Raw genomic sequence first — 17,361 nt, 5'->3', positions numbered from 1 at the left:
CCAGTCTGGGCCTGCAGCCTTGCCAGGGTTAACATTTAAATGTCTTAGCTGCCAGTCTGCATGAAGGAGCCAGATGCTTCCGTCTGCATGGAACAGTCAGTGGCACTGTCAGTCCTCATGGGCAAGAGCTGTTTAGTCTGCCTGAAGCAGCCCTGGCTGCCAGTCTGCACTGAAGCAGCCAGTTTCTTCATGGAGCAGCCAGAGATGTCAGATGAAGCAGCCAGAGCTGTCAGTCTGCATGGATTGAGCCAGTCTGCATGGAGCTGCCAGTCTGCATGGAGCTGCCAGTCTGCATGGAGCTGCCAGTCTGCATGGAGCTGCCAGTCTGCAAGGAGCTGCCAGTCAGCACGGAGCCGCCAGAGCGGTTCTGTAAGAAGCCGCCAGAGCTGTCAGCCTATATGGAGCAATAGTGCACTGTTTGTCTGCCCAGTCATGTTACCAGACCCTTGCCTGATTAAAAGCAGTGGTTCCCAGCCTTCAGTTTCACAGCGAATGCTGCCATCAATCCAGCGGTTTCTGGTTGGGAATGTTTTAAGTCTGCCCAGCGCCGACATCTGCCCAGCATCGCCAGTGAACTGCCACTGTATCAGCCAGTCTGCCAATGTTGTTGTCTGCCCAGCGTCGTCATCTCCCAGTCCACGTGATGGAAGCAGTCTTGGAGTGTGGAGTCAGCTGCCCAGCCTTGGACAGACCTCAGTCTGCCCAGTTTTAGTTTCTGTCTGTAGGCAGGGATCAACAAAATGCGCCGCTTTTCCGTCTGGGCGGGGCAGGGCCTTATATGCGTCGCGGAGTTAGAGTAACAATGATCCAGGGTCTTTCCACCCCTGGTCTGATATGCTGATAACCAGTCTGCCCAGCGCCGCCAGTCTGCCCAGCGCCGCCAGATCTGCCAGTCAACCAGACTCTTCCAGATCTGTTCAGTCAGCCAGACTCTTCCAGATCTGCCTGTCATTATAATCTAGAGAATCTTCTTGGTAGATAATGCCAGTCTACATTTGATTTCCAGATCTGCCAGGTGAACAGCCAGGATTTGAGTTCCTGTCATGTTTCCAGGACCATGCCAGTTGGCCAGGATCTGCTGAAACCACCAGCCTTAGCCAGAAAGATGTTTGTTTCTGTCTACCTGCCTGAGCCCCTGGCTGCACTCCTGAGCTTGCGTCTCTCCAGTTAGCCATGTTTCCTGAGCTTCCTCTCAGTCTCTGATGTCCCTCTGGAATGCTGAGCTTCCTCGGATTTCATCAACCTTGTTGTCAAGAGACTGGACATTGGCAAGAAGAATGCTAGAGCTTCCTGCACGATGTGCCCGTCTCCTCCTGAGTCTGACCAGAAGACTCCTGAGCTTTCTCTCTTTTTCTGAGCTTTCTTTTCCCGATGTGATCCACTCGGTTACACTGGTTGTAAGGCCACAGGATCGGTCGCTGCATGTCCCTGAGCACAGGATGCCTATTCTTGGTCCCTGATGGTGAGTTGAGTCCCGATCTTATATTCAGTAGTTCTTCTGGGTGTATGTAAAGCCATGATGACCTGGGGTACTAGTGGGAAAGGGAGAACACGTAAAAAAAAAAAAAACTGCATAGTATCCTAGGAACGCAAAGCGGGCGGCCATCTCTGGACAGACGCCCACCCGGACCCTGTCACCTTCCTTTTGATGTACATCAATGGAAAGAGGTGTCAGCAGTGCTGTCAGCAGTCTGGAAAGATTTTGTGTTTATCTTTATGTATTTGGTCAATGGAAAGGGATGTCAGCAGTGCTGTTTTTGCAGTCTGTGGAATGACTGTTTGTCTTGGGGTTTTGGTCAATGGAAAGGGATTGTCAGCAGTGCTGTTGTCTGAGAATGACTGTCACCTTCCTTACTGGTTCATCAATGGAAAGGGATGTCAGCAGTGCTGTGAGCAGTCTGAGAATGACTGTGCTCTGATTGGGAACCAAACTTAATTCAGCCATGATTCCATTTGAATGTTTGTCTGTGAAATGATTGTCCTTAGTGTCTTATTGTAAGGCTCTGTTATGTTTGCACTAGGATAATTTTTTTCTAGATATTTCATAATAAAAGCTTATTGTTTTGTAGTGTTTAAACATGTAAACAACCATATTTACGTTTTGTTTAATAAACACACTGGATCTTTAGAATCAGATTAACACTCTGGTCTGTTCCTTGTCTTGTGTTATTGGTTGTCAATCAACAAAAAAGACAAATAAGTTATTACTGACCTAGTGCTGATCATCCAAGATGGAGAGTCATGAATCATGATCATGTGAAACAGAATGTGTTAGTTATTCTCATTACCTTCAAATCACCATATGTCACATTATCCAATCAAATACCACAGTGATGTGATATACATCAGAGGGGTGTGAGTGTTCATCACATTCATTACTAATGACAATCAAGGGATGTGACCAGTAATGTTGAACTGGTTCAAATGCTTTTAGGACAAAGCTCAAATGATTGTAATATGCATTCTAACTAGTTGATATTCAGAATTCATCTAGTCTATTCATCTGTAACTCCGACTTTGAACTCCTACCTACATGATAAAGTAGGAGTGTTTTGTACAGGGAAAGACGCTGGTTGCTATTGTTGTTGTTTAGGTGTTTATAAACATTACAGGAGTTACAGAACACTTACCTCCTCTGACCCTTAAACCCACTGCAGCCTCCTCCTTCTGTTCTCCATGGATGACCTGACAGATGTAGACTCCTCTGTCTGACCACCTGATGTCTCTCAGCCTCAGAGACACGTCGCCTCTCTCCAGATTCTGGGTGTTCAGACTCACTCTGCCCTTTGTCAGGAACACAAATCCTCTCAGTACATTTATAAACACAGCTGAATAAAAACTACAATATACATACAACAACCAGGACCATGTCAATTCTGAAATGCAACACACACAATTCCAGACAGACATATTCATTTGGAGAAAAGTATATATACATAAATATGTCTTAGAAGAATGGGAATGCTACTATCTAGAGTGATATTATCCCATTTGTTCCCAAATCTTTCCCAGGCATGCCACTATGCAAATCTTATGTCACCAGTAACCCTAAGATGTAATCCATTTAGCTTCTTCTTTTTTTTATTGAAAAGTAGGTAAAAAAGTATGTTTTATTCTCGGTCACAATTGTGACATACAATGCTCTGCTTATAATAAGATGAAAATACATTCACCCCTATTCCTCAGCCTCAATATCTATATAGAGTACCTCAGCCCACTTACCCACACACCTACCCAATTACCCACACACCCCAGCCCTGTTACCCCCATGCCCTAACCCTAACACCCACATGTATACAATTAAGTACCGTTACACCCATATCTTAGCCCTAAATGCCCTATTTGCTACTTAAGACCCCAGTTCCTTTGTCAATTCACCTCATCCCTGTTACTTGCCTATCTCAGCCCTGTTACCCACTTCCCGTATTACCCAAGTCACCAACAGCAACCTATTTCCATCTATTCGATGTACACCCCAACACTGTTATTTGCATTTCTTAGTCTTGTGACCTCTGACCTGTATACACTAATCATTTCATAGATGAGCTCATAGTACAGTGGTATAAGACATGTGCCCCAGCCCCATTCACTTTTTTCCCCCTACCACTAAAGTTGTTGCCTAAAAGGATTTGAATGGGCAACAGACGTCCATCCAGCGCCATTACCTGTAATGAGCTTTGTGTATCCCTACACCCCATTACTCATTTAAACCAGGTAAATCCATGGGCATACTCATATAAAACAGGTCAACCCCAGTACCCAAGCCTCAACATTTATACAAACCAGGTCCACACTTGTACTTCAACCCCAATATTCATACAGACCAGGTGTACACCTGCACATCTAACCCAATATAGAGATCTACTGCTGCATTTCAGCCCCAATATTCTTACAGACCAGGTGTACACCTGCACATCTAACCCAATATAGAGATGTACTGCTGCATTTCAGCCCCAACATTCATGCAAACCAGGTGTACACCTGCACATCTAACCCAATATAGAGATGTACTGCTGCATTTCAGCCCCAATATTCATACAAACCAGGCCTACACCTATGCTTCAGATCCAATGTGCATACCTACAAAGTCTGCACATGTGCTTGAACCCAATTAATCAACAAAGCCAAGTCTAAATATGTTGACGCCTGAATACTCATAAACTGTAAACCAGGTCTACCCCTGCACCTCAGTTCCAGTACAAACCAGGTCTACACCTTTGACTGAGTCCCAATACTAATCTAACCCAGACTACATTGGTATATCTCAGCCCAAATACCCATAAAAACCAGGTGTACACCTGTGGCTGTGTCCCGGTACTCTGATAAACCAGGTCTATCATTGTGAAAGAGATACTAAACAAACCTAATTGACATTAAATATTTGTTCAATTATGCTAATTCAGTTTATCGGTCTACACATGGCCAATTCCCTCTGATGTTCTCCAGTCAAAATCATTGATTTACACATGTGTAACGGCTAATGGATAATGGTAAAATATTCTGTAAGATCATCTTGATCAAGTATATCCATTACCCAACTCAACTTCAATCTACTGAAAAAATAAATAATCTGCTATAATTAAATATATATAATAAATTAGGGCCCCTGTATTTTCCCATTGGTCACAAATGTGTGGCAAGTAGTCTAATGGTTAAGAACATTGGGCCAGTAACCAAAAGGCTGCTGGTTTGAATCACTGAGCCAACTAAGTAAAACACCTGTCGATGTGCCATTGAGCAAAGGCACTTAACCCTAATTGCTCCTGTATGGTAAGTCACTCTGGATAAATCATGTAACTTATTTGTGGATTAAGTACAACTTTAATGTCTCTGGAAGCCTGTGAAGTAAAAAAGTGTTTTTTCTTCAGCATTGTGATCGATTAGGTTAAATGGGTTATATAATGAAAGGAGATGTTTAGAGGGAGAGGTCACTGTGGAGCAGTAGAGCTTTTCTCACAGACACAAACTCAGCTACAACTCCTCATGTTCCTAACACATTTATTCCAATAACACACATTTCCACATAAAGAAAAATAAAACCACAAACACATTTCATTTTCAATAGTTGCCTGTACTGTTGTCCCAGATACACAATTGTAGCATGGTGACTTACTATGAACTTTGGACTAATATAATATAAAAACTTTATATTTACATAATTACACCATCTATTCATAAAAATCTCTCTTTTTCTCAATCACACAGATTACAAACATCACTTCCTCTTTCTCCAGTCCTCATTATTTTAAAACAGGAGTGTTGTATCTAGTTTGGAAAGTGAAATATACTGAGATCTCCTATTACCTTTACTGTAATTGTTGTTTTAAATCCATAACCATGCTCTAAAATTCAACAAACATATTGTACACAAGAATGTCCTATACACATACAGTGGGGCAAAAAAAGTATTTAGTCAGCCACCAATTGTGCAAGTTCTCCCACTTAAAAAGATGAGAGAGGCCTGTAATTTTCATCATAGGTACACTTCAACTATGACAGACAAAATGAGGGGAAAAAAATCCAGAAAATCACATTGTAGGATTTTTAATGAATTTATTTGCAAATTATGGTGGAAAATAAGTATTTGGTCACGTACAAACAAGCAATATTTCTGGCTCTCACAGACCTGTAACTTCTTCTTTAAGAGGCTCCTCTGTCCTCCACTCGTTACCTGTATTAATGGCACCTGTTTGAACCTGTTATCCGTATAAAAGACACCTGTCCACAACCTCAAACAGTCACACTCCAAACTCTGCTATGGCCAAGACCAAAGAGCTGTCAAAGGACACCAGAAACAAAATTGTAGACCTGCACCAGGCTGGGAAGACTGAATCTGCAATAGGTAAGCAGCTTGGTTTGAGGAAATCAACTGTGGGAGCAATTATTAGGAAATGGAAGACATACAAGACCACTAATAATATCCCTCGATCTGGGGCTCCACACAAGATCTTACCCCGTGGGGTCAAAATGATCACAAGAAGGGTGAGCAAAAATCCCAGAACCACACGGGGGGACCTAGTGAATGACCTGCAGAGAGCTGGGACCAAAGTAACAAAGCCTACCATCAGTAACACACTACGCCGCCAGGGGACTCAAATCCTTCAGTGCCAGACGTGTCCCCCTGCTTAAGCCAGTACATGTCCAGGCCCGTCTGAAGTTTGCTAGAGAGCATTTGGATGATCCAGAAGAAGATTGGGAGAAAGTCATTTGGTCAGATGAAACCAATAATGTGGATGGGGTTATAGAGTTTAATTATAGAGTTTAATTCAGGAGATGGTAACTCTTTAACCTCTTAGTGCGGAAATCCCGTTAACGAGATCAAATTCAACAACAAATCCGAGCCTGGGAAATTATCTGAGGGCAGCTCCCCGCGTACAAAAGCATTACAAACATTTTCCAAACAAGCAGAGGCGTCACGAAAGTCAGAAATAGCGATAAAATAAATCACTTACCGTTGAAGATCTTCCTCTGTTTGCAATCCCAAGGGTCCCAGCTACACATCAAATGGTTGTTCTGTTCGATAAAGTTCTTCTTTATATCCCCAAAAAGTCTGTTTAGTTGGCGCGCTTCATTCAGTAATCCACCTGTTTCCCTCGTTCAAAATGCATACAAATGAATCCCAAAAGTTACCAATAAACTTCGTCCAAACAAGTCAAACAACGTTTCTAATCAATCCTCAGGTACCCTAACTTCTTATGGGCAGGTGGGATGGTAGCGTCCCACCTGGCCAACATCCGGTGAAATTGCAGAGCGCGAAATTCAAACTACAGTATTATAAATATTTAACTTTCATAAAATCACAAGTGTAATACATCAAAATAAAGCTTAACTTCTTCTTAGTCCAGCTGCTGTGTCAGATTTCAAAAAGGCATCACAGGGAAAGCAAACCATGCGATTATCTGAGGACAGCGCCCTGCATACAAACACATGAAAAACATATTTCAAACAGGCAGGTGAGACACGAAAGTCAGAAATAGCGACATAAAAAATGCCTTTACTTTGATGATCTTCTTCTGTTGGCACTCCAAAAGGTACCAGCTACATCACAAATGGTCCTTTTGTTCGATAATGTCCTTCTTTATATCCATAAAAACTCAGTTTAGCTGGCGCGCTTCAGTCAATAATCCACACAGTTTCCCTCCATCAAAATGCATACAAAATTAATCCCAAACATTACTAACAAACTTTTCCAAACAAGTCAAACAACGTTTATAATCAAACCTTTGGTACCCTAATATGCAAATAAACAATAACATTTAAGACGGAGAATCGTTATTGTCTTTACCGGAGAAAAATACCAAAGAACGCACTCTCTTCCACGCGCTTGGAAACACTACAGTCAAAAAGGGAGCCACCTAGAAAAACTACCATTTCTGGCTCATTTTTCCAAAACCCAGCCTGAGACACTTTCTAAAGACTGTTGACATCTAGTGGAAGCCCTAGGGACTGCAATCTGGGAGGACTTGTCCTTATAATTAAAGTGATAGCCATTGAAAATAGAGGTAGGCTGAATTTAGCTTTTTTTGGGATGGTTTGTCCTTGGCGTTTCGCCTGCCATATCAGTTCTGTTATACTCACAGACATAATTTTAACAGATTTAGAAACTGTCAAATGTTTTCTATCCAAATCTATTATATGCATATCCTAGCTTCTGGGTCTGAGTAACAGGCTGAGTACTTTGGGCACGCTTTTCATCCGGACGTCAAAATACTGCCCCCTGCCCAAGAGAGGTTAAGCGTGGTCTGATATGTTAATTCTTAACCCATCATTTTATACAGTTCATTCAAAAGGGAGGTTCCATCAGGCTGACATGCTCTCTGACATCACTCAGGGGCTAGGCTTTTATCTATTATCTATTATCTCTTATGGCTCCTCAAATTATGTCCCTCTCTTAAAAAAAACACTTTCATAATTTTTCATATTTCATGCACAACGCATCGGATGAACACTTTACACATATAGTGTGTATACTTTTCAAGTTACAGTATTTCCTTTATAACATTTGTAATGACGTCACAAAATAACACAAAATATGACATTAGTGTTATTTTAGGTCACCTCTCTGTAAGATGTTTACATTTGTTACATAATTCAGCACAATGTCCGTTTTAAACTGTCCTATGTGTGCCTTTATAATTATTTTGAGAGGACACAACACCCCACTTGTTGTTTATGGTCAGTCAAGCCCCCACAGACGTGTTATTCTCCATCCCTTGGATGTGTACAGTTAGGGGCCAGAGGTCAGTGAACAGAAAGGGCTTTGCACCGGGGTTTAACAGGTCAACCTCACACTAATTGTACCCATACTTCCTCATTTATCAGTGAACATAGAAATGCGGGGGTACTCTCCCTGTCAAGGAAGAGTTACTGGAGGAAGCAGTTCATGGAATTCTAGCCCTGCAGTCTAAAAATATGTTTAATGCAATCCAATTGCACTCATCTTTGACTGTGGATAAGCAAAGGGAAATAACTTGTCATGTCAAGGAGTAATCGCAATGTGAAAAGCACTTCATACTTTATTTGTATTTTTTTAACTTCACACTGTCTTTGGGTATATGAACATATTCACATGTATTCACATGTATTAATGTCTGGTGGTATAAATAAAACATTGTGTTGTTTCACATTACTCTTTTATGTTTATGTGATATCTTTGCTCTAATGTTGCAATGTAATGGTGTCATTTTGTCATTTTGCCCCTGAACAAGGCAGTTAACCCACCGTTCCTAGGCTGTCATTGTGAATAAGAATTTGTTCTTAACTGACTTGCCTAGTAAAATAAATACAAAAAAATATGGATGGTCAGAAACCAACGCTACAATGCAACCCCTCGCTGACCTGAAATCCAGAGAGGCAGGACTGGTTCACTATTAACGAGACAGGAAAAGTCTGTTGATTTACCCCGGTGCAACGCAAGCTGTTTATTCAATCTCATAAACACATGACACTGTGACAAGATAAACATCATAAACACCATAAACATCATAAACACCAGTAAAACTAAGAGACAAACAGTTCCAAAAAAAACGTATTCCTAATAACACAGCTTGTGAGTCCCTGCATGTGTATGTAGTTATGTGTGTTTATGTCTGTGTATGTGAGAGTGTTTTGTTAGTTGCACCTAATTACTCAATCTCAGTTTCCCATGGCCCCAGTTTCACAATTCTGACAGGAACAAGAGAGATGGATGATGGGGTTGTTCACCAGGGTTGCTCTGCACAGCTCCAGTGTTTTTTGATTCAAACCAATCAGGCTTACTTTGGGGGAGAAGAAAGCCTCTTATCGAGGGGTTTAGCAGCATGTTAAAACAACAGGGCATGAAACAAAGCCAGAAAAAGACTGAAATTCCAAGACCTGATAAAAATCCTATTCTATTCTTGCATGAAAATAGGAATGAATGATCAGTTCCCCAAGTAAATTGCAGAACGGCGCAAATTTCTGTAACCACCCTTCAAGGTGAATAGACTTATAGGAAAACGTGTAGCTCTCGTTGTCAATAAACTTTTTATTGATAACCCAGCTAGCAATGAGGAATCGTCCCTGAAGCGGCCGTCTTCCGGGGGCAGGGACTGATTGAATCGGCCCGGAATCGGGTGTCGGACTCGGCCCAGAATCAAAATGAATCACTGCCCAGAATTGACCCAAGTACATCTGGCCGTTTCCGTCTATCGGAATTCAGCCGAACTTTGCCGGCATCTTACCTGAATTCCCCCAGAAGCGTCCATATGCCGGCATGGGTATCGAACTAGCATCTGTAGCAACGCAGTTTGTACTGCGGTGCAGGGTCTTAGACCGGGGCTCAATCCCCGCATCGTAGCCATAAGTAATACTGTCTAAGGCGGCCCAGACTAGGGCCACGTAACATCGGCCGAGTCTGACTCTCAGCCGGAATTGGCCCAGATCCACTGTACTAGCTGGGAACCAATTGTTCCGAGACTCCAAGAATACTCTATGGCTATTCTAAAAAATACAAAGTTCCCATAGAGGAGTCGAATAATGGAACACCCAATACTATCCATGGTAGGGATTGTAATAATTTATATAAAAACAATCAAATACAACAATTGATAAAGAAATAAACTAAAAATACACTACACCATTCAAGATAGGGAATGTTGTAAAATAATTAGTATTGAACTTTCTATTCATAATATTTAGAAATAGATCAAAGACAGCCTCAGAAGAAAGGATAATTATTGAAATAATGCATCTGGAACACGAAAATACTTAGGGGCCCGAATTTAGGTAGGAATCAACATGGTAGGGATAAAAGCACAGCGAACAGAGGATATAGAAGGCACCGTATGTGGGTATGGGCGGGTGTATTGTGATGTGGTGTGTAGTGTGTTTTTGTGTTTGGAAAAGTCTGGAGTTAAGTGAGTCAAAACGGAAAAGGGTTGCAAATGCCAGAGCCTATGTGTGTCTGCGACTTGGAGTTGTGAGAGAGAGAGAGAGCTTTCAATTTCACTGCCTGATACGGCAATTGCTCGGCCTCTGACCGCAAGGCACTACAGAGGGTAGTGTGTACGGCCCAGCACATCACTGGGTCTAAGCTGCCTGCCATCCAGGACCTCTACACCAGGCGGTGTCAGAGGAATGCCCTAAAAATTGTCAAAGACCCCAGCCTACCCAGTCATAGACTGTTCTCTCTACTACGCATGGCAAGTGGTACCAGAGTGCCAAGTCTAGGACAAAAAGGCTTTTCAACAGTTTTTACCCCCAAGCCATAAGACTCCTGAACAGGTAATCAAATGGCTACTTGGACTATTTGCATTGTGTGCCCCCCTCCCTCTTTTACGCTACTGCTACTCTCTGTTCATCATATATGCATAGTCACTTTAACCATATCTACATGTACATACTACCTCAATCAGCCTGACGAACCGGTATCTGTATGAAGCCTCGCTACTTTTATAGCCTCGCTACTGTATATAGCCTGTCTTTTTACTGTTGTTTTATTTCTTTACCTACCTATTGTTCACCTAATAACTTTTTTGCACTATTGGTTAGACTGTAAGTAAGCATTTCACTGTAAGGTCACCTATTGGTTAGAGCCTGTAAGTAAGCAGTTCACTGTAAGGTCACCTATTGGTTAGAGCCTGTAAGTAAGCATTTCACTGTAAGGTCACCTATTGGTTAGAGCCTGTAAGTAAGCAGTTCACTGTAAGGTCACCTATTGGTTAGAGCCTGTAAGTAAGCATTTCACTGTAAGGTCACCTATTGGTTAGAGCCTGTAAGTAAGCATTTCACTGTAAGGTCACCTATTGGTTAGAGCCTGTAAGTAAGCAGTTCACTGTAAGGTCACCTATTGGTTAGAGCCTGTAAGTAAGCAGTTCACTGTAAGGTCAAAACGGAAAATGTTCTATTCAGCGCACGTGACAAATAAACTTTGATTTGATTTGATATAGGATATAGATTTTAAAATAGATTATAAATATACTTTATTTATTTATTGTCTTATAATGATGGAGCAGTCCCCAACCCTGTACCCTAGACACCCACTTGAGCGACCCACACACTAAGGAGAAATCCTTATCTGTTTTATAGTCCTACTGAAAGTAGCCTATACGCAGCCAAGACAGAAAGATAAATGCGGTCAGAGACCCAATAAAGCAGCACTGCCACCTTTAAGAGTCTGAGCCTGCCTGGCAGGCTTGGTCCAACAAAGCTATAGCACCCGGACGGGTGAGCATAATATACATGGAATTTTTCAAAGCTGCTAATGAAACCTTGACGACCTTGTACCTAACTGGTGGGGATTCCAGTGAGGTGCCCCCACCCTGGTAGTGACAGTGCAGGCAACACTAGCTGCAGTAAGCCATGGGCAGGGGGTCACACTTGGACAATCAGAGAGGGGGCAAATTATTGTGGCACTGGTGGCACAAAATAATCAAAAGTGCACAGAGATGATTGGGAAAATGGTCACAACGGAGGACCAGTGTGTGTGTGTGTTTCAGGGTAGGGGGTGTATCTGAGCATCATCAGCTAGGACTTGACATTGGTTCATCAAATCTCCCCATTCTTTCTCAATTGTGCATGCCTTCTCAAACAGCTACAACTGTATGCATTCGCACATCAAGTCTTCTCTTGAGTTGGGCTCGGGGATGGAACAACAGTTGAACATCTGAGCTTGTGGTTGTTTATGGGGGGAAGTGTGTGTGTGTGTGTGTGGTGTGTGTGTGTGTGTGTGTGTGTGTGTGTGTGTGTGTGTGTGTGTGTGTGTGTGTGTGTGTGTGTGTGTGTGTGTGTGTGTGTGTGTGTGTGTCAGAACTCTTCTAATGGGGTAGTGATATTAGGGATAATACAGGATGAACCACAATAATTGTTTGCCAAAAATGTAATTTTTGTAATGCCAATCCTGGTTAAAAGTAACAATCCTTCATATCTCCCTCACCAACTTTAAACATCTGCTATCTGAGCAACTAACCTGCAGCTGTACATAGTCCATCGGTAAATAGCCCACCCAATTCACCTACCTCATCCCCATACTGTTTTTATTTATTTACTTTTCTGCTCTTTTGCACACCAGTATCTCTACCTGCACATAACCATCTGATCATTTATCACTCCAGTGTTAATCTCCTAAATTGTAATTATTCGCCTACCTCCTCATGCCTTTTGCACACAATGTATATAGACTCTTTCTTTTTTTCTACTGTGTTATTGACTTGTTTATTGTTTACTCCATGTGTAACTCTGTGTTGTTGTCTGTTCACACTGCTATGCTTTATCTTGGCCAGTTGTAAATGAGAACTTGTTCTCAACTAGCCTACCTGGTTAAATAAAGGTGAAATAAAATCAAATAAAACAGCCAACATTATGACGCATATTATTCGTTAATTTTGGAAATAAATTAAAATATGCAATGTTTTTCATATACAGCGTGTATATTTTTTATTAACTGTATACAGTACAATGGAGGTGAGTGCGTAGGAAATTATTTTGGCAGTTAATCCGCTTCTGTTCTGTGGGTGGCACTGTGTGCTCTTTTTAAATGATGGGTCTCAAAGGCCCTAGAATACAGGTGAACAGGGGTGGTCTGCCAGTCTCTTGGACGACAATTCAATTTGGGATGAAGGTTTTAGAGGACGGAATGGTGAAGAACAATTGAAGGTTTACTCAGTAGCAGTGCAAATACCATGGACTGTCAATCATTATGGTACTTTTTAATAGTAAGTTCACAAACATATATTAATTGGAAATTATGCAGACAATTACATTGAGGGAAGCCACACTCTATCTGCAATATTAAAGCTGATCCAACCCCCTAAAAAAAACAACACAAAAAAATAAAAGGATGTCAACACTTTGGAGTTTGTTTTACGATAACCCATGTGTCCATTCCTGTAAACAGAGTGCTCTGCTTCCAGTAACCTCTGCTAGATAGTGGCGTCATATGCAAGGTTATTGTAGTAAACTGAAACTAAAATGAATATCAAATAAAAATCTTCAAACTGATAGAAATTAAAACAAATGTAAAAACACAAAACTATAATAACCATGGTGCCATGCCCTGGATATGTGTTTGGGGGTTTCTGGTTTAGACTTGAGGTGGTGATCCCACTTAGCATAACTCTGTCCCATGTTCAAATCAAAACGCTTTCCATATTGGGGCCAGTAATAACACAGAGACATGCCAATGGCATCTGAAAGTCTCCTGAATAGCTTTTTATACGCAGCAGAATAACAAGATCATCTTTAAGGTAAGCTGTATCTAGTTGGAGTTGTTTCTCACTTCACAGTAAACCTCTATGAGGGCCAGGAACAAAGAAATCCCACTCTCACTTTTGATTTGTGTTTGTTAGCCGATGTTTTGGCCTACTACAGCGTTGCTGTACTCTTTACAGACCCCTCAGGAGGTCAGAGTGATCCACTTGGGAGGCAGTGAGGGGGAGTAGTTGAGTATTTATTTGCCACAATAGCCACGGGTCAGCTCTTTGGCTGAGATTTGAAAGTCTTGGTCTAAAACAGCCCCATGGAGACCTACACTCAACAAACACTCAACAAACTGCTATGTTTTCGGTATACTTTATCAGCACCAAAGGCATTCTCACAGCATTTACCATGCATACAGTGCCACCGTATGGTCGTTTGAGTGTACTGTACTGTGAGCCCATATCTTACATGGGTCTTTTCCTCAGCATTCACGTTCACTGTGTAGGGATAGGGCTAGGGCTAGGCGTTAAGGTTGAGGCTGGGGTTGGGGTTGGTGTTGAACCGGAATGTGGACATGAAGGTAGGGTTAAGGTTAGGGTTAGGGTAAGATTTTCTTTCCCAATTCTGTCTTTTTCAGTACTTCTGTTGCCATGTAATTTGATACATCCTATTTGAACCTCAACTGGCACAGAAGTCCTCATTCTACATACACTTGACACATGTCCAAATATTTAAGCATTTATCACACTGCATGACTTTGGGAACGAAGGCTCTTTTACAGGGTATCTTGTATTACCCCAAAATAGGCTAAGTGAGAAGGGAAAGAGTTTTCTTCAGAGAACAATAGGGACAGTTGACCTATATGGGTCAGTTGGCATGCACCAATCACTCTGTTTCTTCAGTTGTATCCTTTGTATTTACTTTTAGCTCCACCCCAGGGATAACACCCTTTTAGGAAAACAGATTTTTTTTTAAAGGAAAACAGCTAACTTCCTGCATTTCAACACATTTTGCCACGGGGCCAAGAGACAATGTGTAGTTTTATAATTAAATTACATTTTGTCATGATGCTGGAGATAATTTTAGATTTTTTTATGTACATTTCCTGCAATTTGACACATTTTGCCCTGGGACAGAGAGAAAAATGTGCTGTTTTATAGCTCACCTCATATTATTCTTCACATTTTGCCATAAGACTGAGGAAAATTGTGCAGTTTTATGATGGAGGCCTATTGGTAATGTGTACACATAAGCCTACTACAGTGCCTGATGTCAAAGTGGAATGATGTTTTTTAAAATGTTTTCAAATTAATAAAAAATGATAAGCTGATTTTAAAAAAAAAACTTTGTTATGGCAAGCCTAAATACGTTCAAGAGTAATAATTTGCTTAACAAATCCCCGCCACCCCCACACACACATTCTGATAGCATTTTTGTGCCCCCCAGTTTTATGATTAGAATGTGATTCAAAACCAAGCAACGGTGTGCTTTAGGACCATGTGGACGCCTCCGAGCGGTCAGGTAGGCTGTTTGCAGTGTTTATCCGACTGGATGAAAATAAAATATATATGGCCTACCGAGTGACGCAGCGGTCTATGGCCACGATGAGGTAATGCACAAGGCCCAGCATTTTCTGGGTTAGGAGAGGGTTTGCCGGCCAAGATGTCCTTGTTCCATTGTGCTCTAGCGACTCCTTGTGGAGGACATAGGCACGCTGACTTCAGTCGCCAGTTGTACGATGTTTCCTCCGACACATTGGAGCAGCTTGCTTCCAGGTTAAGTGAGTAATGTGTCAAAAAGGGTCGTGTTTCAGAGGACGCATGGCTCTCGACCTTCGCCTTTCCCGAGTCCGTACGGGAGTTGCAGCGATGGGACATGGGGGAGGAAGATATATATGGAAATATATATAAATATATATATATGGTTGAATCTGTTTGTAAAAATTCACTGCTCGACTGACGTTAAAGATACAGTAATTGTATATATATATATTACTGTATCTTTAACGTCCCTCAGTCGAGCTGTGAATTTCAAAAACAGATTCAACCACAAAGACCAGGGAGGTTTTCCAATGCCTCGCAAAGAAGGGCACCTATTAGAAGATGGATATCCCTTTGAGCATGGTAAAGTTATTAACTACACTTTAGATGGTGTATCAATACACCCAGTCACTACAGTCGTGGCCAAAAGTTTTGAGAATTGAACAAATATTAATTTTCACAGTCTGCTGCCTCAGTTTGTATGATGGCAATTTGCATATACTCCAGAACATTATGAAGAGTGATCAGATGAATTGCAATTAATTGCAACGTCCCTCTTTACCATGCAAATGAACTGAATGCCCAAATAAACATTTCCACCGCATTTCAGCCCTGCCACAAAAGGACCAGCTGACATCATGTCAGTGATTCTCTCCTTAACACAGGTGTGAGTGTTGACGAGGACAAGGCTGGAGATCACTCTGTCATGCTGATTGAGTTCGAATAACAGACTGGAAGCTTCAAAAGGAGGGTGGTGCTTGGAACCATTGTTCTTCCTCTGTCAATCATGGTTACCATCAAGGAAACACGTGCCGTCATCATTGCTTTGCACAAAAAAGGCTTCACAGGCAAGGATATTGCTGCCAGTAAGATTGCACCTAAATCAACCATTTATCGGATCATCAAGAACTTCAATGAGAGCGGTTTAATTGTTGTGAAGAAGGCTTCAGGGCACCCAAGAAAGTCCAGCAAGCGCCAGGACCGTCTCCTAAAGTTGATTCTGCTGCGGGATCGGGGCACCACCAGTACAGAGCTTGCTCAGGAATGGCAGCAGGCAGGTGTGAGTGCATCTGCACGCACAGTGAGGCGAAGACTTTTGGAGGATGGCCTGGTGTCAAGAAGGGCAGCAAAGAAGCCACTTATCTCCAGGAAAAACATCAGGGACAGACTGATATTCTGCAAAAGGTACAGGGATTGGATTGCTGAGGACTGGGGTAAAGTCCTTTTCTCTGATGAATCCCCTTTCTGATTGTTTGGGGCATCCGGAAAAAAGCTTGACCAGAGAAGACAAGGTGAGCGCTATCATCAGTCCTGTGTCATGCCAACAGTAAAGCATCCTGAGACCATTCATGTGTGGGGTTGCTTCTCAGCCAAGGGAGTGGGCTCACTCACAATTTTGCCCAAGAACACAGCCATGAATAAAGAATGGTACCAATACACCCCCTGAGAGCAACTTCTTCCAACCATCCAGGAACATAAGGCAAAAATGATAACTACGTGGCTCGGGGAACAAAACATCGATATTTTGGGTCCATGGCCAGGAAACTCCCCAGACCTTAATCCCATTGAGAACTTGTGGTCAATCCTCAAGAGGCGGGTGGACAAACAAAAACCCACAAATTCTGACAAACTCCAAGCATTGATTATGCAAGAATGGGCTGCCATCAGTTAGGATGTGGCCCAGAAGTTAATTGACAGCATGCCAGGGCGGATTGCAGAGGTCTTGAAAAAGAAGGGTCAACACTGCAAATACTGACTCTTTGCATCAACATCAACAATGTTATTGTCAATAGAAGCCGTTGACACTTATGAAATGCTTGTAATTATACTTCAGTATTCCATAGTAACATCTGACAAAAATATCTAAAGACACTAAAGCAGCAAACTTTGTGAAAATTAATATTTGTGTCATTCTCAAAACTTTTGGCCACAACTGTACAAAGAT

Source organism: Oncorhynchus tshawytscha, linkage group LG20 (genome assembly GCF_018296145.1).
Source record: "Oncorhynchus tshawytscha isolate Ot180627B linkage group LG20, Otsh_v2.0, whole genome shotgun sequence".
In the NCBI taxonomy this organism is placed as follows: Eukaryota; Metazoa; Chordata; class Actinopteri; order Salmoniformes; family Salmonidae; genus Oncorhynchus; species Oncorhynchus tshawytscha.
This window is presented reverse-complemented; position numbering follows the sequence as displayed.